Source organism: Chiloscyllium plagiosum, chromosome 11 (assembly GCF_004010195.1).
Source record: "Chiloscyllium plagiosum isolate BGI_BamShark_2017 chromosome 11, ASM401019v2, whole genome shotgun sequence".
In the NCBI taxonomy this organism is placed as follows: Eukaryota; Metazoa; Chordata; class Chondrichthyes; order Orectolobiformes; family Hemiscylliidae; genus Chiloscyllium; species Chiloscyllium plagiosum.
The window spans coordinates 94143813-94155950 of NC_057720.1; the positions used below are offsets into that span (position 1 = coordinate 94143813).

The 12138-nt window shown below is 45.9% G+C and overlaps 1 long non-coding RNA gene across 1 annotated transcript in view; it reads right to left on the reverse strand.

The window, feature by feature from the left end:
- Positions 1-11932, reverse strand: part of LOC122554809 — a 22656-nt gene extending 10724 nt beyond the window's left edge. The window contains exons 1-2 of the long non-coding RNA XR_006313094.1: positions 11886-11932; positions 2132-2241 (exon numbers count right to left, since the gene is read on the reverse strand). This is a non-coding gene — a long non-coding RNA (uncharacterized LOC122554809). The remainder of the gene's footprint in view (positions 1-2131; positions 2242-11885) is intronic.
- Positions 11933-12138: the final 206 nt, after the last annotated feature.

Here is a 12138-nt window from a genome sequence, read left to right on the forward strand (position 1 = left end):
GATTACAATGGGATCTTGATCAGATGGTTGAATGTGCTGAGGACTGGCAGATGGAGTTTAATTTAGATAAATGTGAGGTGCTGCATTTTGGGAAAGCAAATGTTAACAGGATGTATACACTTTCTGGTAAGGTCCTCGGGAGTGCTGCTGAACAAAGAGACCTTGGAATGCAGATTCATAGCTCCTTGAAAGCAGAATCGCAGTTAGATAGGATAGTGAAGAAGGTGTTTAGTATGCTTTCCTTTATTGGTCAGAGCACTGAGTATCGGAGTTGGGAGGTCATATTGCGGCTGTACAGGACATTGGTTAGGTCACGCTTGGAATATTGCGTGCAATTCTGGTCTCCTTCCTATCAAAACAATATTGTGAAAGTTGAAAGTGGCCAGAATAGTATTATTAGCACATTGCCAGGGTTGGAGGATTTGAGCTACAGGTAGAGGCTGAATACACTTTTTTCCCCAGGAGCGTCAGATGCTGATAGGTGACCTTATAGAGGTTTATAAAATCAGTAGGAGCATGGATAGGGTAAATACACAAGGTCTTTTCCCTGCGGTGGGGAGGAGACAGAGTGGGGAGACCGAGAGCGGAGGGTGACCGTTATGTTGCAGAGCTACAACACAACCCTATTCCTGTTTTCTCCCCATCCCCTTCAATCCCTCTGAAGGGCTCAGAACAAGTGCACAGGCCCTGGAAAGTAAAGCTTCAGGGTGATCAAATGCTGAAGGTTGCATTTGGGACACTGACCTTTATTGGTCTGTGGACTAATCAATAAATTGACCTGGATTCAATTCCACTGTCCTGGATTCATGTCTGTGGCCACAGACGCGCCTGTCTCTGACCCTGACTACTGCATCCCCAGTCACTACAGCTCTGTCATTCTCCTTCCTGCAGTTCTGTGCAGCGGAGCTATCTGTGGTGTCATGAACCTGGCTGTTGATGACTTCCCCTGAGAGTCCACCCCATCTGTTCCCCCGTTATAGAATCCCAAGCGGTGCACAATATTTGTTTGAGAAGGGAAACGATGACTGGGGAGTCCTGCACTTCCTTCCTGAGCCTTTTCCTTGATCTGATGGTCACCCATTCCCTTTCTGCCTGTGTAATCCTCACCTGCAGTGTGACTAACTCACTAAACGTGCTGTCCATAACATTCTCAGGATCGCAAATTCTCAACAGTGAGTCCACTCTCAGCTCCAGATCTAAAAAGCAGTTTCCCAGTAGTTGCAGATGGGCACTCTTCCTGCACACATAGCCATCACGGACACTGGAAGCGTCCCTTATGTCCCACATTGTACAAGAGGAGCACACCACGGGTCTGAGGGCTACTGTCACAACGTCTCTCTAGTTTCAGCTAGATACTCCCAGAGAATTTAAATGAGCTAGCAACCTTCCTTCACTTCAAACATTTCCATTATAATCAAAAGCCCCGATCTTTACTTAAGCTGACATTTTACACTTTTAAAAACTGTTAATAAAAACTCAGCAGGTATCGCTTACAACTTGGCAGTTCCCTTTGGGAACATGTGAATTTCTGAACGGCCTGAACTAAAACTGAAACTGAGGTTCACCTTCTCCCTGTCTCCCCTCGCTCTGTTTATACCCAACTCCAAAACACTCATTGAGCCAAGCAGCCCTCACAGTGCAGCCCAGTCATTTTCATTGTCTGCTCATACCGACACTGCCCTCAGCCTTCTGTACTGTTCCAATGCATCTCAATGGGAACAGCATCTCATCTTTTAATTCAGCCCTTTGTAACCCCAGAGTCAACATGGACTTCAGCAGTTTCTGAATGAACAGACAGTTGTCGGAACCTGGAACATTTCACCTGAAATGGTGCTGGAATTTGACTCCACAAGGAATTTTAATGAGAAGTTTGCAGGGAATTGAAAATAAGGAGTTCAAAGGTTAACATCATGAAGTGGGTGATTGGGTCTAAATCTGACAGTTCCTATAAAGAGATGAGGTGTAATTTGGATAAATCTGTGCTCCCTCTCAGGCCAATACCTCCTTCCACAGCTGCAGGGCCCGGAATTGAACCCGAACCCCAAGGGTGATAAGGGTGATCCAACATCTTTGAACATCTTTCTGCTTTTTGCTTGAAAAAAAGATACATTCCCACAGACAGAACAGACACACCTTTCTCCTTCCACAGTTAAATGTCAATGGTATTCAGACCCTGATGACCCTGCTGACGATAGAAAATTGCTTTTGAGATCCCTGTCTCAATTATTCTCAATTAATATCCTATAAAATGAATTCACAAAACAAAACTCACAGTCAGTGCAGGCTGAACAGTAAAGACAAATATTTCTCTTGGTATGTGTTTGATGTGTAAATGCTCCTCTTCAAAACGCCCGCCCCCACCCAGGAAGAGGACATGTCCATGCCCCAAATAAAGATGGCGGCCATAACCCAGGACCGATCACCGCCTGAGGGCCACAGCCATTTTCCCATTTGCTGTAAACGTGGGACCAAGAGTTTCTAATTCAGGCCTAAAAACCTGTACAGGTTGTAATTAAACTCTCCCAGTCTAAACTGGATCCAACTCCCCTTTCCCGTTTCCTCCTCCTGCACACACCAAGGGACATTCTCGGTCCAGTGACCCTTCCTCAGAACCGACGGCAGCTGGGAAAATTAGAATCCCCACATTGTGGTAACAGGCCATTCGGCTCAACAAGTCCACACACCCACCCTCTGAAGAGTTTCTCAACCAAACCTATTCCCCGACCCTATTATTCTACATTTCTCCTGACTAATGCGCCTAACCTATACATCCCTGAGCACTACGGGAAATTTAGTTGGGCCAATTCACCGAACCTGCATATCTTTGGACTGCAGGAGATTGGGGTTAAAGAGTAAATAATAGGTGGGGATGGAGCCCAAAAGAGACAGTAACATTTGGAAAGACAAAGGAGTGGATAATAATCTGGCTGGGAGGGTGCATAGCTGTTAATGGAGGGGACAGGAACCTGTGTCTGGCAGCATCTCAGTGGAGGTGCTGGAAATGGCAGCTGATGACCTACGTTCTGCTGCAAAACCGACCCCGAGCTTCCAGTTGCCTGTCACTTTAACACACGAGCCTGTTGCCTGGCCAACATCTCTGTCTCATGCTTACTGCAGTGTTCCAGTGAACCTTGGTGCAAACTGGCAGAACACTCGAGAACATACCAAAACGCCCAGTATTTCAAGGACTGCAATTTCCCCTCCCATGTGGTCAGCAATACTCTCCAGTGTATCTCCACCACTTGCCACACCTCTGTCAGTGAACCACACCTCTCCAACTGCAGCAAGTATAGAATCCCCCAGTTCTCATCTTCCACCCAGATACAATGCATCATCCTCTGCCATTTCCACCACCTACAATCAAATCCCACCAGAGATATATTTCCCTCTCCATTCCTTTCAGCATTCTACAGAGACCATTCCCTGTGAATTCCAAGTCAAATCCATGCTCCCGAACAACCCCACTCTCAGCCCCTTCACTTGCCAATGCAAGAGGTGTAAAACCTGTGCCCACACCTCCTCCCTCACCTCCAAAGGACCCTTCCACATCCAGAAGAGATTTTCCTGCACATCCAAACACCTCACCTATTACGGCCTTTGCTTTCGGCGTGGTCTCCTCTCCACTGGGGAGTCAGGACACCAACTTGCGGAATGTTTCAAGGAACATTTCTGCGATGCATGCACCAACCAACCCCACCATCCTGTGGCTGACCACTTCAACTTCCCCACCCACTCCGCCAAGGGCATGCAAGTCCTGGGCCACCTCCACCACCAAATCCCAGCCACCCGACGCCTGGAGGAAGAAAACCTCATCTTCCACATTGGGACGCTTTAACCACAGAATCAAGGTTTCCTCATCTCCCCTCCCCTACCTTATCCCAGATCCAACCCTTCAACTCGACACCACCCTCTTGAACTGTCCCACCTGTCCATCTTCCTTTCCAGTTATCCACTCCACCCTCTCTCCATTACCCTCCACCTATATCTACCTATTGCCTTCCGAGCTCCCTTCCCACCAACCCCACACATCCCTCTTACTCACCCCCCCCCAATCCCTGCATTCCTGATGAAAGGAATAGGCCCAAAACATCAATTCTCTTGCTCTTGAGATGCTGCCTGACCTGCTGTGCTTTTCCAGTGCCACACGTTAACGCAAGCTGGAAGAACAACACCTCATCTTCTACTTGGGGACCCTGCACACCTCTGTCCCCAGTATCAAATTCAATAATTTTGCGTCCTGAACTCTCCAATGTCCTAGCGCCCTAGCCTCTTAACCCACATACCAGGCCTTGTTATCACATAGCCTGCCATTACACATTACCTATGGTTAGCCACTAACAGTCCCCATAAACAGCTATTCACCCTCCCCCAGCCAGATCGTTCTCCACTCCTTTGTCCAACTGCTCCCATCTCTTTGGACTCTATCCCCAGCTATCATTTACTCCTTAATCCCTACCTTCTGCATATAAACCGACAGTTCTTTTCAGTAACATCAGTTCTGAGGAAGGGTCAAAGATCCAAAATGTTAACTCTGATTTCTCGTCCAATATGCTGCCAGTCCTGCTGAGCATTTCCAGTACCTTTTGGTTGTTGTGAGAGATTTACAGCATCCGCAGTTCTTTTGGTTCTAATTTACCAGGAATTTCTAATTCAGGTCTAGCAGCCTAAAGCCGTCCGTTTATAAACCCTTCCAGTCCACAATAACTCCATTTCTTCCCCAGACTTTGCAGTCTCTCCCATTCCCTTCACATTCACTAGGTCCCCCCTCACCGTGACACTGCGCCTGCACAGCTTATGGCCACGTGTTGGCCTGCTGGAGCCACCCCAATTCACTCCCATTGGCTGGAGGATCATGCCAATTCTCCTATTTGTCTGAAGCTGCTGTCAATCACCCAGACCCCATTGTGACATGAGTGGGCTCCTCCCAAGAGCTTCGGATGCTGAGGGGTGACCTCATAGACCTTTATAAAATCATGAGGAGTATGGATGGGAAAAATAGACAAGGTCTTTCCCCTGGGGTGGGGGAGTCTAGAACGAGAGGGTGTAGGTTTAAGGTGAGAGGGGAAAGATTTAAAAAGGGACCCAAGAGGCAACTTTTTTCACACTGAGATTGGTGCGTGTATGGAATCTTCTGTTCGTGGAAGTGGTGGAGGCTTGTACAATTACACCATTTGGCATCTGGATGGGTATGTGAATAGGAAGGGTGTGGAGGGATATGTGCCAAATGTTGGCAAATGGGACATTAGGTTGGGATATCTGGTCGGCATGGACCAGTTCGACCAAAGGGTCTAATTCCATGCTGTATGTCTCTATGACTCTGCCCTGGGATGAGCTTCATCATTCACAGTGAATGGGGCAGTAACACAGAGCACAGGGGTTTGGGGCTATTTAGCCCATTGGGGCTGTACTCTTCCCCTCTGGAGATGGTGCCAGTCTATCCCAACTCATCTCCCATTTGTCTGTAGCCCTCCAAATCCTTGCTTAAAAAAGTTAAATTTCAAATATGTTTTGATAATAACTACTGAATCTGCATCCAGCTGTAAGTCAAACTGTTCCAGATGCTCAGAACTTAGTAAGTAAAATAACCTTCACATTTTTAACCTGCATTATTTGCCAGTTACCTGAAGGTAGTTACTAAAAATTGTGACGTTAATCATTTCTCCCTCTATCTCTCTGTAAATTAAATATCCTGAAAACAAATCTGCTCCTGGTCGAAACCACTGCCTAACCTTCTCAGCTCCAAGGAGAATTATCTGACCTTCTGTTAACTCTCCATAAAAGAGAAACCCATCTTAATTTTAGTAGTGCCATAAAGATGTACAGCAGAGAAACAGACCCTTCAATACAACTTGTCCATGCCGTCAAGATATCCTAAATTAATCTCATCCCATATGCCGGCTCTTGGGCTATATCCTTCTAAACTTTTGCTAATCACATCAACATCTGAAAGGCATAATTGGGTAATTGTACCAGCCTCCACACTTCCTCTGGCAGCTCATTCCATACACGTATCATGTTCAGCTGGAAACATTGCCCCTTAGATCCCTTTTAAATCTTTTCCCTCACACCTGAAGCCTGTGCCCCCAAGCTTTGGACTCACATATCCTGGGAATAAGACCCTGGGATTTCACCTTATCCATGCCCCTTACAATTGTATCCGATGCTCCAGGGAAAACAGCCCCAGCATATTCAGCCTCTCCCTATATAGCCCAAACCCTCAACCCTGGCAACATCTTTGCGGATCTTTTCCAAACCCTTTCAAGTTTCACAATATAATTCCGATAGCGGGGAGATCAGGACTGAAAGCAGAATTCCAGAAGTGGCTGAATCACTGTGCTGTGCAGCCGCAAAATGACGTCCCAACTCCACTACTCAATGCACTGACCAGTAAAGGCAAGTACACCAAACACCTTCGTCACTACCCTGCTGAAGATTCCATTTTCAAGGAACTATGAACCTGCACTCCAAAGTCGCTTCGTTCAGCAACACTCCCCAGGACCTTCCCATTAAGTGTATAATCCCTGCACTCATTTGCTTTTCCAAAATGGAGCACCTCACATTTATCTGAAATAAACTCGATCCGACAATTCTCAGCCCATTTGATTGAAGTCCCATTGTACTCTGAGGTAACCTTCTTCGCTGTCCAGTGTGCCTCCAATTTTGATGTTTACTGTAAACCTACTAACTATACCTCATATATTCACATAGAAATCATTGATATAAATGATGAAAAGCAGTGGACCCAGCATTGATCCTTACACCACATTGCTCATCACAGGCCTCCAGTCCCCAAAACACTACCCTCCGTCTCCAACCTTCCAGCCAAGTTTTATCCAAATAGCTGGTTCTCTACGTATCCCATGGTGTCTAACTTGCTAACCAGTCTGTTATGTGGAACCTTTTTGAATGTCTTTCTGAAGTCCAAGTTAGTGATTTATGTACAAAGCCATGCTGACTGTCCCTCATCACTTCTTGCCTTTTCAATTACATATAAACCTGTCCTTCAGAATTCCTTCTAACAACTTGTCTGCCACTAACTTCAGGCTCACCAGTGTATTTTTCCCTGGCCTTTCCTCATCACCTTTCTCAAATAATGGCGCCTGTCTTGCAGCACCTCATCTGTGGCTATCGGTGATAGAATTATCTCAGCGAGGGGCCCAGCAATCACTTCCCTAACTTCCCACAAAGATTTGGGATACACCTGATCAGGTCCCACAGATTTACTCAGCTTTATGTATAAGACATCCAGTACAACATCCTGGACAGTTGTCAAGTTATCACTACTGATTTCTCCAAAGTCTCTAACTTCCATATCCTCTCTCAGTAAAAGCTGACATGAAATCCTCGGATAGTATCTCTCCCACCTTCTGTGGTTCCACAGACAACCTTGTTGATCTTTGAGGGTCCCTATTCTCTGCCTGTTTACTCTTTTGTCCTTAGTGTTTTGTAGAATCTCTTTGGATTGTCCTTAAACCTCTTTCCCCCAAAGCTATCTCATGTATCCTTTTTGCCCTCCTGTTTTCCCTCGAGTGTATCCCTACTGCCCCTATACTCTAAGGGATTCACTCAAACCCAGCTGTCTGTACCTGCCATATCCCTCCGTCATGTTTTTAACCAGACCCTCAATTTCTCTAGACACACAGTATTCTCTCCACCTACCAGACATGGCCTTAACAGGAACATACTGTCTCTGTACTCTTGTTGTCTCATTTTCACAGGCCTATGGAGGCAATGGCAGATGAGGACATGGAAACAGTCATTCTCAGTAAAGAGGGAGTGTTGGGAAAGATAACAGCCCAAAAGTACATGGGTCTCCTGGCCGTGATGGAATACATCCCAGGGGAGTAAAAGAGATGGTGAAGGGTCTATTGTCCTTCCTTGCTAGCAAGATGGTTATGCTGCAGCTGTATAGGTTGCTGGTGAGGCTACACCTGGAGTATTGTGTACAGGTTTGATCTCCTTACTTCATCAAGGATGTACTGACCCTGAAGGGGGTGCAGAGGAGGGTCACTAGTTTGAGTCGGGAGTTGAGAGGGTTGGTGTACGTGGAGAGACTGAATAGACTGGGACTATACTTGTTGGAATTTAGAAGAATGGGAGGTTGTATTGGAAAAAATAAAATTATGAATGTAATAGATAAGATAGAAGCAGGGAGATTATTTTCATGGTGGGGTAGCGGGTCAAACAAGAGAGCATAGCGTCAAAATAATGGGGTATCTGATTTAGGACAGAGTTGAGGAGGAACTTCTTCAGCTAAAGGGTTATGAGTCTGTGGAATTCCCTGCTGAGCTTAGCAGTTGACGTTATCAACTTGAATGTCTTTAAGGCAAAATGCAGATTTGCAAACAGGAAAGGAATTAAGGGTTATAGTGAGAGAGCAGGAAAGTGGAGCTGAGGCCATGAAAAGATCAGCCCTGATCTTATTGAATGGGAGAGAAGGCTTGAGGGACCAGATGGCCTACTCCTGCTCGTATTCCTTCTGTTCTTATGTTCCCACTTTCCAGACGTCCCTTTACCTGGGGGTTGCAAAGAAATATTGAAAGTTCTCGCCTTGTACCGTCAAAATTCACCTTTGTCCAATTTTGAACACCAGCTTTTAGATCTGGTCTATTATTTTCTGCAACTATTTTAAAACTAGTAGAATTATCGTCAGAGAATCCTAAGTGTGGAAGCAGGCCATTCCGCCCATCACATCCACACTGACCCTCAGAGCCTCCTATCTTACCCCTGTAATGCTGCATTTCACATGGCCAATCCACCCAACCTGCACATCCCTGAACACTGTAGGCAATTTCACATGGCCCATCCACCTAGCCTGCACATCCCTGAACACTGTAGGCAATTTCACATGGCCAATCCACCCAACCTTAACATCTCTGAACAATATGGGCAATTCAGCCTGGATTATCCACCCAACCTACACATCTTTGGACTGTGAGAGGAAACCAGAGCACGGACGAAACCCACACAGACAAACTCAATAAGGTGATCATCCTGTTCTTATTTACCAGTTCCACCCAAGTAAGTTCACCGGATGAACTCCCATGAATATCCTCCCTAAGCACAACAATAATGTTGTCCCTAATCAAAAACAACATTCCACCTTCTCTCTTATCCCCCTTTCTATCCTTCCTTTTACATCTATTCCCTGTCCTGTCCAAACTAAACCACGTTTCTGTAATACCCACTATATCCCAGTCCCATGTTCAAAACCATATCTTAAGCTCATCTGCTTTCCCTGTCAAACCTCTTGCATTGAAATAAATGCAGTGCAGTGCTATCAAAAGGACAGACTGATGGGCAGAGAGGGTGGGATGGCCCTGTTGGTGAGGGATGACGCTCAGCCACTTGCGTAGGGAGAGACACAGAATCAGGAGATGTAGATTCAGATTGGAGGGTGGCTAATGATTAGATTGATGAGATTACTTACAGTGTGGAAACAGGCCCTTCGGCCCAACAAGTCCACACCGACCCGCCGAAGCGCACCCACCCAGACCTAACAACTAACACGACGGGCAATTTAGCATGGCCAATTCACCTGACCTGCACATTTTTCTTTTTGGACTGTGGGAGGAAACCGGAGCACCCGGAGGTAACCCACGCAGACACGGGGAGAACGTGCAAACTCCACACAGTCAGTCGCCTGAGGTGGGAATTGAACCCGGGTCTCTGGAGCTGTGAGGCAGCAGTGCTAACCACTGTGCCACCCTAATGTTGACCCAGTTTTCAAGAAAGGTGGGCGAGAGAAAAAAAGGAATTATAGACCGGTTAGCCTGAGGTCAGTGGTGAGAAAGATGCTGGAGTCAATTATAAAAGACTGAAATTATGGCTCATTTGGATAGCAGTAATAGGATTCGTCAGAGTCAGCATGGATTTACAAAGAGGAATATACTGACTTGGATTGAAAATTGGCTGGCTGACAGGTAGCAAAGAGTAGTGATAAACGCTTCCTTTTGGAATGGCAGGCAGTGACTAGTGGGGTACCACAAGATTCGGTGCTGGGACCGCAGCTGTTTACAATATACATTAATAATATAGATGAACATATTAAAAGTAATAGTAGCAAATTTGCTGATGACACAAAGCTGGGTGGCAGGGTGAAATGTGAGGAGGATGTTATGAGAATACAGGTTAACTTGAACAGGCGAGGTGAGTGGACGGATGCATAGCAGATGCAGTTTAATGTGGATAAATGTATGGTTATCGACTTTGTAAGCAAGAACAGGAAGGCAGATTACTATCTAAATGGAGTCAAGTTTGGTAAAGGGGAAGTACAACGAGATCTAGGTATTCTTGTACATCAGTCAATGAAAGCAAGCATGCAGGTACAGCAGGTAGTGAAGAAAGCTCATTGCATGCTTGCCCTCATAACAACAGGAATTGAGAATAGGAGCAAAGAGGTCCTTCTGCAGCTGTACAGGGCCCTGGTAAGACCGTACCTGAAGTATTGTGTGCAGTTTTGGTCTCCACATTTGAGGAAGAGCATTGTGGCTATTAAGGGAGTGTAGGGTAGGTTCACGAGGTCAAGTCCTGGAATGGCGGAATGATCACATGTTGAAAGATTGGAGCGACTGAACTTGTATACACTTGAGTTTAGAAGAATGAGAGAGGATCTGAATGAGACCTGCAAGATTATTAAAGGGTTGGACACTCTGGAGGCTGGAAGCATGTTTCCACGAATGGGTGAGTCCAGAACCAGAGGACACAGTTTAAAAATAAGGGAGAGGCCATTTAGAACGGAGTTGAGGAGAAACATCTTCACCCAGAGAGTAGTGGGCACATGGAATGCTCTGCTCCAGAAGGCAGTGGAGACCAAGTCTCTGGATACTTTCAAGAAAGAGATGGATAGATCTGTTAAAGATAATGGAATCAAGTGTTACGGAGATAAGACAGGAACAGGATACTGATTGTGGACGATCAGCCATGATCATAATGAATGGTGGTGCTGACTCAAAGAGCAGAATGGCCTATTCCTGCACCTATTGTCTGTTGTAACTTGTCAGTCCTACCTCATTCTGTGCCTTACCCTTGCCTGACTTGCCTGTCTAACTTCTCAACTGTACCAGCCTCAGACTTACCTCGTTTGTCACTATCTCTTTAGGTTTACCCCCCACTCCCTCACTGGTTTAATGCCTCCCATGTAGCACTAGCAAATCTCCCTGCTTGGATATGAGACACCTTCCAATTCAGGTGTAATCCATCCTTCTTTTGCACGTCAATTCTTATCCCAGCAGAGATTCCAATTATCCAAAAATGTGAATCCTTCTCCCCGTATCAGATCCTTAGCCACGCATTCATCTGCTCTACCCTGCTATTCCTACTCTCACTAGCATGTGGCACTGGAAGTAATCCAGATATTACTACCCAAAAGGATCTGCTTATTATGCTCTAGGCTAATTTGCTATATTCTCTCATCAGGACTTCATCCTTTTCTCTGATGTCATTGGTACCAATGTACAGCGACCTCCCACTGATCATTCTCCCCTTTCAGAATATTCTGCACCCTCGGAGCCATCCTTCACCCAGACAGTAGGGAGGCACTACCCCATTCGGATGTCTCACTGTCAGCTACAGAAGGTGCAGTCTGTGCTGCAGACGAGAGAGCCCCCTATCACCATCGATCACGTGGAACCTGATATCCCTCACATTACACTAGTAACCTGGCTGTCAGTGCGATATTCCTCTGAGAGTCTGTGACCCCCGATGCTTTCCAAAACAGTATACTTGTTTGAGATGGAAATAACCACAGGAGACTCCTGCACTACTTGCCCTCCACTCCTCCCTTTCCGAGAGGAAACCCATCTACTTGACTGGATCGGCTGTTTTCCTACCTTTCTGAAACTGCCACCTATCACACCCCCCGGTTCCTGTAAATTCTTCATTACCTTTAACCATCGCTCCATCTGGTCCATGAAATCCTACAGGATTTGCATCCTCACTTCCTACAGACAATCAGGATCATTGAAACTTTCCTTAATCTCCTACATCCAACAGGAAGAGCACATCACTGTACGAATGGCCATCTCTGCACCTCAACAGGCCACAGACCCAGAAAAAGGCACACAGTCTTACAGCTTTACAAAACACTACTCTACAATAAATTAGTACCAATAACTTATATTTAAAAACGTAATCAAA